At 47.1% G+C, this 11,552-nt stretch overlaps 2 non-coding genes across 2 annotated transcripts; both read right to left on the minus strand.

The window, feature by feature from the left end:
- Positions 1-10,808: 10,808 nt before the first annotated feature.
- LOC136512416 (small nucleolar RNA U31b) lies at positions 10,809-10,898 on the minus strand. Its single transcript, XR_010773085.1, has one exon. It is a non-coding gene; the product is annotated as a small nucleolar RNA U31b (small nucleolar RNA).
- Positions 10,899-11,011: 113 nt separating this feature from the next.
- Positions 11,012-11,096, minus strand: LOC136512410 (small nucleolar RNA U31b). Its single transcript, XR_010773082.1, has one exon. It is a non-coding gene; the product is annotated as a small nucleolar RNA U31b (small nucleolar RNA).
- Positions 11,097-11,552: the final 456 nt, after the last annotated feature.

Consider the following 11,552-nt stretch of genomic DNA (forward strand, 5'->3'; position numbering starts at 1 on the left):
AGCAGCGTTCGGTTAGTAGCCAGAACCTGATCAGCGTCCGGTCAGCATTGACCGGACGCGTCCGATCAGGATTCTCCCTCTCTGGGACCTTACTGGAGTCGACCGGACGCTGGTGAAGGGTCGAGATGGCGGACTAGAGGGGGGTGAATAGTCTTTTCTAAAATTAAATGCGTCGGCTAACCGATATAAATGCGGAATTAAAACAATCAGTCTAGCCAAGACTACACCCCTCTATATATGTTCACTAGCACCTAGCAAAGATACTAATTATGCAACTAAGGTGACAGGCTAGCTAGAGCTCTCTTAAACAATTCTAGGAACAAGGTCACACAAACTTATGCCACTATTACTTTAAGCAACAAGGGAGCTCCTACACATGCTAGTAAGCAATAGCACAAAGCTAACTAAGCTCACTAGCAATGCTCAATAACAAGGCAACCAATGCCGAATTAGAGAGCGCAAATACTTAGCTACACAAACTAAGCAAAGTGACTAACAAGGTTACACAAACCAAATTAGCCACGCAAGGGAGATACTTCTATGCTACACAAGCAAGAAGATAATTAGCAAGCTACACAAGCTAACTAATTATTAAAGCAACAACACAAGCTCAATGTATATAAAAGTAATTGCAAGCTTGTGTAACGGGAATGCAAACCAACGGGAAGAACAAGGTTGACACGATGATTTTTCTCCCGAGGTTCACGTGTTTGCCAACATGCTAGTCCCCGTTGTGTCGACCACTCACTTGGTGGTTCGGTGGGTAATTGGCATCACCCGCCAAGCCCGCATGTCGGGCACCACAAGAACCTACCCCGGAAGTGAGGGTAGCTCAATGACACGCTTTACTAAAGTTGCTCTTCGTGGCTCCCGCGGGGCGAGCACAATGCCCCTCACAAAGCACTTCTCCGGAGTGCCGCACAAGCTTCTTGCGAGCTTCCACGGAGACCACCACCAAGCCGTCTAGGAGGTGGCAACCTCCAAGAGTAACAAGCACCATCGGCTTGCAACTCAATCACCTAGTGCTACTCGATGCAACCTCACGATGCAACCGCACTAGAATCGCTCACTCACCCAATTGGATGATCACTATCAAGTATGTGTGAAATGGAGGGCTCCCAAGCACCACTACACAAGCCTCCAAGGCTCTAGTGTGCTCAGCTACCGCCCCAAGGCCAACCATAGCTTTTATTTATAACCCCACAAACAAATAGAGCCATTACCCCTTCACTGGGCGTTTTTCGGGCCGACCGGACGCAGCATCGGACGCTGCACCGGACGCACCGACCGTGCATACCGGATGTGTCCGGTCGTTATACTGGACGTGTCCGGTAGTGCCTGACCGCCACGTGTCCCATTCAAACTAGTCGTTGCCACAACAGCTCTCTGACATGTCCAACCGGACGCTCACACCGGACGTAGAAGCAGTCATGACCGGACGCTGAGGCGCTGTGTTCGGTCGAGTCTAGTAAGCACCTAGGTCCGACCGGACGCATCCGGTCAACTGTTCACAGAACACCGACCATGCAGATTCACACCGGACATGTCCAGTGTGGCGACCGGACGCGTCCGGTCGCTGAGTTTGCCGGTTAATACTGGACGTGTCCGGTCACCATACCGGACGCGTCCGGTCACTCTCTGACCAGCGCGACTCACTCCTTTTCTTCACCAAGTTGATCCACATCAACTCCGACTTCATCTCCTTTGTAAATGTGCCAACACCACCAAGTGTACACCACCATGTGTATGTGTGTTAGCTTTTCACAATCATTTCCCAAAGGGTTAGCCACTCAACTTGCCACGCCACTCAATCCTAGCGACAATGCAAAGTTAGATCACTCGAGTGGCACTAGATGACCGATATGCAAACAAGTTTGCTCCTCTTGATAGTACGGCCATCTATCCTAAACCCGGTCATAAACTTCTCTACACACCTATGACCGGTGAAATGAAATGCCCTAGGTTATACTTTTGCCTTACGTATTCCATTCCATCTCCTCCAATATCGATGCAACACATGCACCAACATGATCAACAATGATATGATCCACTTCATATTATCACGTGATCATATTGGTTCATTGATCTTGACTTCACTTGCTCTTCACTGTTGCCATCGTCCATCGGCGCCAAGTCTTGCTCAAGCTTCACCGCCACGCGGTCCATCACTCCAAAGCCTTTGACTTGCCCTTCACGCTTGCAACCGGTCCATCAAGCCAAGTCTTGTCTTGATCTTCTCCACCTTGATCACATGACTCAATGTCATGTCTCATGTGTAATGAGCTCCTTCATCATCACATGTGTGAGCTTTGCAACATCTCCAAGCCATTTTCACCTTCATGGCATATGTTGCTCACACACATGTACCTGTGGACTAATCACATGTGTATCTCACATAAACACAATTAGTCCACCTAAGTTGTCACTCAATTACCAAAACCAAACAAGGACCTTTCAGCTGGCCCTCAGCGTCCGGTCACTTCCAGATGCTTTCACCTTAGTCAAATGAACTGACCAGACCCTGAGCCAGTGTCCGGTCACACCAGAGCCAGTGTCCGGTCAGTATTTGACCCTCCATTCACTTCCAACTCTCGATCATATGTGAATGAAGTTTGCTTCATTGGATCAAAGGGCTGTTAAGGAGCTACCTAGTGCTAGATTTAACAAGTGTGCACCACACCTAACTCACTAGACTCACCTAGGTCAAGCTACCCTTTCATACCCACCTTAATAGTATGGCCAAAGGAAAAACAAAGTCCTAAACTACTCTAAGTGTCTCTTCAACTCCAATCGACACTTACAACTAGTCCATCCTTAACCTTGTCGTCCATCCTTTGAAAACCAAAACAATTTTCATCGTAGGGGCATGACAACCTTGATTGCCCAATCGATCTCCATTATAGTGACCTAACTTAATTGCCTCTGCAAAACACATGTTAGTCACAGTAATCAGTATTGTCATTAATCATCGAAACCCAACTAGGAGCCTAGATGCTTTCAATCTTCCCCTTTTTGGTGATTGATGACAATACTACCTCGAGTATGTGAAAGAGATGAGGTTTTTAACATGCTTGGTTCATATAAGCTTTTAGCAATAAGAACAAAAGTGTTAGGCAAGCTTATTTGACCCAAGCCAACATGATGTACTCAAAAGATATGAAATAGCGTGAGTACAAGTAATGAAGCTCATTTGCATCAGAGTAAAACGCGGAAGCAAAAGCAAATGAACATAGCACAAGTGATATGACATATAAATAATTCAAAGTAGAGAGCACACATGTCATATATCATGATCACGTAAATATCACTATCACATAAATATAGTAGTAAACATGAATGCATAATGTATCACACACATAAAAACTCCAAATGTAATAGATAAGCTAATATAAAAACTAAGCTCCCCTAGATATGTCGCTCCCCCTAAGGCTAACATACTCGAACCCTCTCCCCCTTTGGCATCAAACACCAAAACCTAAGGGTCGGTTGGTAGGGCTGCAGCGGACGAGCCGGGCGCTGAGGTACGAGGAGCAAGCTGGAACTGGTCACCATCATCATCTGACCCTGAGCTCTGAGCTGTCTGACCCTCTGTAGCTGGTAGTGAAGCTGAAGCAGTCTGGGTCGGATCAGGAACTAGAGCTGCTGTAGGCTGTGCTGGTATAACTGAAGCAGCTAGCTCTGATGATGCCACTGACGAATGGAGCATCTCTGTAGTCTTGGTAATAGGTGCAACTATAGAAGGACCTAGGACATGTAGATATGGAAGAGTGGGCTGCCCTATCAACTCATTAAAGGAGGCTTCAAGACTCCTGGAGACTGAAGTGTCTGGCTCTAGTAGCAATGACGTCTGAGCTGGTGTGAAGCCCGTCTAAAGAGGTGTGAACTACGGGGCTATCACTGGCGAAGCGAACCACTGGGACACCTGCTCTATAGGTGAAGCATACTGTGCTGGTGGCTGTCCCTGACTTTAAAGCCCACTAGACTATAATGCTAGAGTCATCGAAGTGGTGGCAGGCTGACCAAGCTGGGGCGTAGGCTGTGGCGGTGGAGCCCCAATCGATGTCACTACATGCTGCATGAATCCGAGAAGCTATTGCTGCATGAGTAGCTACTGCTGATGCATGGCCTACTGCTGCTGCTATATGGCCTGCTATTGCTGCTGGATGGCCTGCTACTAGCGCTAGAACTCATCCTGCCGAGTCTAAAACTGAGCAAATGTAGCAGCTGTCTTCTGAGCCTAGCGTGCCTAGTCCTGCCTCATCCGCTCAAGTATAGCAAGGAGAGCGGGGTCTGTCTATGGGGTAGGTGGCGCTGAACTAGAGCTGCTGGCCTCATGATCATGTCGTCGTGTAGGCATCTGAGGAATGTTGTGGTAGTCCTCGTCTGAGCTATCACTGGGGTCGCTCTCGACCATCCCCTCCTGCTGAGCAAGCTCCTCCTCCTCTGTAGCTACAATACCCCTGATAATATCATCCTGCCTATGGTGTGTTGTGATCATCTGAGTCATGTTATAAGTAGGAAACTCTATAGTGGCACCACTGTACTCAGCTAGCATCTCTGGTGGCCTCATAGTAATTGCCCTATGAATAAGAAAAGTGATCCAATGGGCATATGGCAGCTACCTACGACCTCTGAAGCCCTTAGCTATAGTGTCCTCCATCTCTGATAGAAGAAGATCCTAGATGTCAAATATTGTCTACTGCATCAAAGAGTTTATAAGCCACAATTGTATGCGAGTCAAGCCCTCGCGATACCCCATCCTCGGTAGCAATGTCCTCCTCATGATAGCCTCAAGCACACGAGCAATAGGAGTAAGATCACTGGGGTTCCTACGCGACCCCTCGCCAAAGGGCTCTGTGAAGCAGTGGTGAACCAAGTCTATAGGGGGCACCATACCACCATGAGGGTGTCTAGGGGGCGCGGTCGGCTACTCCTAAAGCTTGAGTATCTCCCTAACCCTAGTGCTCGTCAACCGGTAGTCTCTGCCTCTGAATGCAAAGTGAATAAAGTTATCGTGCGGGTCAATAAAGAGAGAAGCATAGAACTGACGAACCCAAGATAGAACATATAATCCGGTCTGTCCAATCAAATCTGTCAGCCCCGGCAGATATGCAAGGTAGGGGCGAATGTGCTCTCCGGCTGCTACAACAATAGACTCTATGTTGCACACTCTTTGAGATCTAAAAATAGCTCCACTGTTAAGATATGCATTGTAGAAATCCTCCTGGAGTGGTGTGTAGAAGCTCTCTGATGCTCTCTCATCCCTCCTGGGTGGAAACCACACCTCAAAGTCCATGAACCTCAGATGTTGCACCTACTTGGCCGTGGTGGCCCTCAGGTCAAGATGGGTCACTGGAGGCAGACCATGTGGTCTAGGCGGTGGACGAGAACCCCTCCGCTGAGTGTCCAGCCTCGGTGTAACTGGAGCATGGGTATGACCAGAGCGGTGTAATAGTGGCTGATGTGCCGGCTCTGTCTCCTCGGCCTGCTCACCCTCTTGGGTCTGCTGTGCTGGCTGTGCCTCCTGAGTCTGCTCTGCTGGCAGTGCCTGCTGCTGTGACTCCCCCTGAGACTGACCCTCATCAATAGCATGATGCCGTCCACCAATTATGAGAGTCCCAGCTAGACCACCATGAAGGTGCTCAACTTCCTCAAGAGTAGCCCTCGCGTCTGGTGAAATATGATCAGCAATCCGGACTCTACTGCGAGCACCTCCTCTCTCGGCATGCTCTGCGGCCTCTACAACTGCGGCGGCTCTCGCTGTTTCTGCATCTAGATACTTGCGCTTCCTTACTACCATCTTCTTTGTCGCCTTGTCTTTTGGATCTGTAGGCTGGCGAGGCGGGGGCCTCGAATCCTCATCACTGGGGCCACCTTCAACATTCTTCGCATGAGCCATCTGATGGATCAAAGAAGAATCAACTGCCGCTGACACAGATCAACTATCACTTTCGAGGCTTGGCCTCATTCCGTACTTGCGAGCTTGGCCCCGAGTTAACTGACAACTACCACTGACACCGCAACGAAACCGACTCGCTGCACGATGGAATAGATGGGATATACAAATAAATACAATATTTCTAAAGATGTGAAATCCTAGGAAGCAAGCAATTTATATACGAAATTGAAACGACTGGCTTGCTACCTGACGAACCGATGAAACAACGAGATGAGGAAAGGATCGGGGAACCACCGAATCGACTAGGGTTAGGGTTCGCGTTGAGCAGTGAATCAATGGCCCTGAATGCAAATTGAAATCAGTGCTGTGATGAATAGCTAGGTCACAGCGAAGTTGCGATATGGATGCTAGGGCACGACGGCAGGGCCTTACCGGCGCTGGGCGTGGATGGGGCTGCTGTGGAGGCACGACAGCTCGGGCAGGGCACAACGCGGTGGCGCGCGGAGCAGCAGGGAGGTGCTCGGGCGGCGCTGGTGCGGGAGCAGAGAGGTGCGGGCGTGGTGGCGCTCGGGAGGGTGAAGCATGATGGCGGAGATGAGCTCTGGAGGCAGCGCGGGTAGGGTGGCGAAACCGTCGGCTATGGTGTGCGCGGCGGCTCGGGGAAGACGGTGCGGTCAAGGATGAAGATTAGGTCAACATGCGCTTGGATTATATGGGGGTCCCCCGGCGGATCAGAAAAGGAAACAGGAAAAGAGACCTAAAACCGCACGCTTTCTACTAACCGAATGCTCCGGTGGCAGCGACCGGACGCTGCCACCCAGCGTTCGGTCGATTCTAGAGAGGTCCAATTCCTTTGGAATCATGACCGGATGCGTCCGGTAGACACCGACCGGATGCAGCCAGAGTCCGATCACCTAGCCTTGACGTCTTCATGGTCGACCGGACGCTGAAGCTCCTTCTGACCGGACGCTGGGAAAACACTGTTTCAGCGTCCGGTCACTCCTGCTCGGTAGCTGTTCACCTCCTATGAACTAATCGGACGCTGGACTTCAGAGTCCGGTGCAGCGTCCGGTCACTCATTCTTCAGCAAATCTTCAAAGTCCTTCGTGCTGCCTGTTCCCAATCAAGTCCCAATTCCAATAAGATCCAAATAAACACCAACTGGGACTGATGTGAGTGACCTCTCTCAAACCCTCATATTTTTCAAAAATATTTTGCCTTACGCTATAAATCTTTTTAAGAAAATAGGCAATAAGAGGGCAAATTAAGATAAACGACAAACAAGAAACATGCATATGCAATGCAATACTTGAAAGTAAATCTAGTTGCTTGTCAAGTTTGATCCAAGGTTAAGCTTCTTCACACGCTTTTCGTCGGTTATCTTAACCATGTTAGGCAAGCCCTATATGCATTACTAAAGATTAAACATGTTATATATTACAATGCAATGCAAGGGACAACACAAGCTCATCTTTTAGAAAAGTTGCTAAAATCAAGGACATTGAGCTCATTCCACAATCTACAAAAAGTTACCTCATCTAGCGGTTTAGTGAAGATATCCGCCAATTGATCCTCGGTCCTTACACATTCTAGTAAAATATCATTCTTAGCAACATGATCTCTAAGAAAGTGATGGCGGATATCTATGTGCTTGGTGCGAGAGTGTTGAACTGGATCATTTGCAAGTTTTACCGTACTTTCATTGTCGCACAAAAGAGATACTTTTTCTAGAACTACACCATAGTCTAGCAAAGTTTGTTTCATATAAAGTATTTGTGCACAACAAGCACCCACGACAATGTATTCTACTTCGGCGGTGGACAAGGCCACACTATCTTGTTTCTTGGAGGACCAAGACACAAGTGATCTACCAAGCAAATGGCACCCTCCGGATGTGTTTTTTCTATCAACTTTACATTCGGCATAATTCGAGTCGGAATAGCCAATTAATTTAAATCTAGCTCCTTTGGGATACCAAATGCCAATGCTTGGTGTGTGCTTAAGATACCTAAGGATTCTTTTTATGGCAATTAAATATGATTCCTTAGGCTTAGCTTAAAATCTAGCACATATACACACACTAAACATGATGTCGGGCCTAGATGTGGTTAAATATAACAAGCTACCAATTATAGAGCGGTAGAGAGTTTGATCAACCAGGTTACCTCCCTCTTCTAGGTCGACATGTCCATTAGTTGGTATTGGTGTCTTGATTGGCTTACATTCATCCATCTTGAATCTCTTGAGAAGATCATTTGTATATTTCTCTTGAGAGATGAAAATCCCTTCACTCATTTGCTTGACTTGAGAACCAAGAAAGAATGTAAGCTCACCAATCATTGACATCTCGAATTCTTTCAACATCAATTCACCAAATTCTTTGCAAGAATCTTCATTTGATGATCCAAAGATGATATCATCAACATACACTTGACAAATGAAGATATGCTCATCAAGCTTCTTGATGAATAGCGTGGTGTCGACCTTCTCAATAGTGAAGCCCTTCTCAATGAGGAAGTTTCGAAGGCGCTCCTACCAAGCTCTTGGGGCTTGCTTAAGCCCATATAATGCCTTGGACAACCTATAAACATGATTAGGATATCTAGGGTCTTCAAACCCGGGAGGTTGATCAACATAGACTAGTTCATTAATAAAGCCATTTAAAAATGCACTTTTCACATCCATTTGATATAGTTTCATTTCATGATGTGATGCATATGCAAGGAGGATATGGATGGCTTCTAATCTTGCAACCGGTGCAAAGGTCTCTCCAATATCCAAACCTTCAACTTGAGAGAACCCCTTTGCAACTAGTCTTGCCTTGTTCCTTACAACAACACTTTGTCGGAACACCCACTTCGTTCCAATGGCTCTTGCACCTTTTGATCGCTCTTCAAGAGTCCAAACTTCATTGCAGGTGAAGTTGTTCAACTCTTCATGCATTGCATTTATCCAATCCGGATCTTGAAGTGCTACAGTAGTCCATTGAGGCTAATTAGTTCATGATTGAATACTAATTGTCAAACAAAAATAAAAGTGCTACAGTAGTCAAATTCCTAAATTTTGTCCAACTAAACATAAGACATGCGTCAACAAATGGAGCTGATCATAGTACTAATGATGGGCACAGTTTATTTTTTTATTATAACCCAGAGTCAACCGGAACAGGCAGATCAGATCAGATGCCACGGGTAGCATCGTGTGAAATGTGAATGCATAGCATTAGCATGGCACGGGGGCGGTCTTCAACCATCTGGCCAGCTAGCCAAGCCATCTGTGTGGCAAAAGACAATTTGTAGTTCTCGGCCGGCCGGGGTAGATATAGATATTTCATCTATGTTACCTACGTATGCTACAGGTAATTTCCGACTGGGACCGATCACGAGTTGAACAAACAGAAATGAAAGCAGTAACTTACAAGTAAAAGATGTTTAAGTCCCGGACAACGCCCTGTTCGCTTGGCTTATAAACCGTACTTTTTCAGTCAACGAACAATATTTTTCTCTTACCACAAATCAGCCAACAGCAGACATGGCTTATCAGCCAAGCGAACATGACATAAATTAAATGAGGCAGAGAAGACCAGGACCATCAAACCGACCTGAGGGAAGAAGCAGGTCAATTGATGCTGTAAACAAGCTAATAATAACCACATAGGGCACACACGCCATCGGTTGAAGGAACAGTCCAAGAGTTAGCCAACAAATTCGGCGCAAATTACTTGATGCTACAAACAGTTAATCAGCAGAATAGCAATCACCCTGTTATTAATTAGTTTAGCTAATCAATCAAATAAAGCTCCTATGACTGACCCTACCAGTTTTTGATGTTTCAAACCAATTCGCATCAATAATGAAGCCACAGCTAACGATCGCTAATAAGACCGCTGGACATGAAGGCATTGGGCGGTCTTTCGTCAACGGTCCAAGCGGATATACCCCTGTACATTCCAAGCGTCCGTCCGTTCCCTTGCTTCTCGTCTGATCATCTGACGCAGTGTCGTCCTTGTTGGTTTTCCCATGGCAACTTGCCGTCCAGCCAACCGGAACCGGCCGGGTTCCAATGCCGCGTGTAGAATCTCGACAGGCCGAAGTTACCTGCCGAGTTTCCTACTAGTACCAGGGGAAGGCGGCAACCAAAAGACGGAGACGTCACGCGGCTGCGGTTGAATAAGAGGGGCTTGTCTGATTGATTTTTGTAAAGCTCAGTCAGGACGTAGTAGATGCGACGAGGGGTGCTCTCTGACGTCTCTCGCCATTTCTGTTTGGTCCAAGTGGCCTTCTCTGATCGGTCCACGTGGCACATTTTTTATTGGTCGACGATGGCCGACAGCCACATACACACCAAAACAACGGCACGATGGCCGATAAACACATACACACCAAAACAATGGCACAATGGCCGACAACCACATACCAACAGCGTCAAACTGAATCCAACAAGCAAAAACACATACTCAATAAGGCAATTTTGTAGTTCCCTTCTGTCTCCTTTTCTAATGATGCAAGGTACATGAACAGTGATAAAATCCGAACTCCTAAAGTGCTGTGGAAATGCTTTTCGATGTTTTGTTTTAGTTGTTAGAGTCTCTGCTATTTTATAAAAAGCTAAGCACCCAAAATCGACATAGAGAAGAGCATGCTGTGAAGTTCCATAAAAAAATAATGCCAAAGTTGGCACATACGTATATGATGAACTGCTGTACAGTGTTTCTAGAATTGACAGCTAAAACAATTTATAACAGCCTAAGCCTAACAGGAAAGTTTCAATACTCAAATTTAACAGAGCATCAAGTGTGAAACCTGAGAAGAACTGTTATACACAAAATGATGTACGATAAAATGTCATATCATGTTTCTAAAATAGACAGCCAAAACAATTTTGATAGCTTGACAAGAAAGTTGTGAGAGAGGGCAGATTCACTGCTATGTCAATCAGTACAGAGCCGGCATAAAAGCGGACCCTAAGACTGGGGCAACTATTTCATATCATCATACTCTGAACAGAACAAACGTGCGGCCTCTGTCCCCAATCAACAATCTCAAAGGTAGAAGAAAAGAGCATAACTTTGAACTGAAAATAGAACATGATGTGCTGAATTCAGGGACAATGGAGTCAGATTTGATAACATGTCAATAAGCACAGGTCCAGAGGTCAGATCCTAAGACTGGGGCGACAAAACAATACTATCATCCTCCAACTGTCAACACCGTAAAAAAAAAGAAAGGGGTCACAAGTAGTCGATTCAGGGACAATGGTTTCAGATTCTATAACACTAGATGGACTGGAGGAAGGCGTTGGCCCTCTTGTAGATCCGCGACAACCGTAGGGCGCGCATGTGGTGCTCCGGGTTGTCGACCACCTGCAGCGCCTGGACTGTAGCTGCTGGTCGGGCTCGTGGCTGCAACAAGCAAAATGCCCCCCAAAGCAAGCAAACGCAGAGATGAGGCCGGATCCAGGTGAGATGGGACAGCTCGGGGCGAGGGGAGCGTCGGGGGCGTACCCGACGAAGTTGAGGAGGAAGAGATAGAGGACCTCGGCGACGAAGCCGGGCTGAGGGTGGACGATGTCCTCGGCGTAGAGGCTAGTGCTGGGCGCGATGCCGTGGCTGTGCAGCGCCGCCTCGATCTCTGCCGGGTCGAACAGCGGGAAG

The sequence above is a fragment of the Miscanthus floridulus genome, chromosome 1, assembly GCF_019320115.1.
Source record: "Miscanthus floridulus cultivar M001 chromosome 1, ASM1932011v1, whole genome shotgun sequence".
NCBI lineage: Eukaryota > Viridiplantae > Streptophyta > Magnoliopsida > Poales > Poaceae > Miscanthus > Miscanthus floridulus.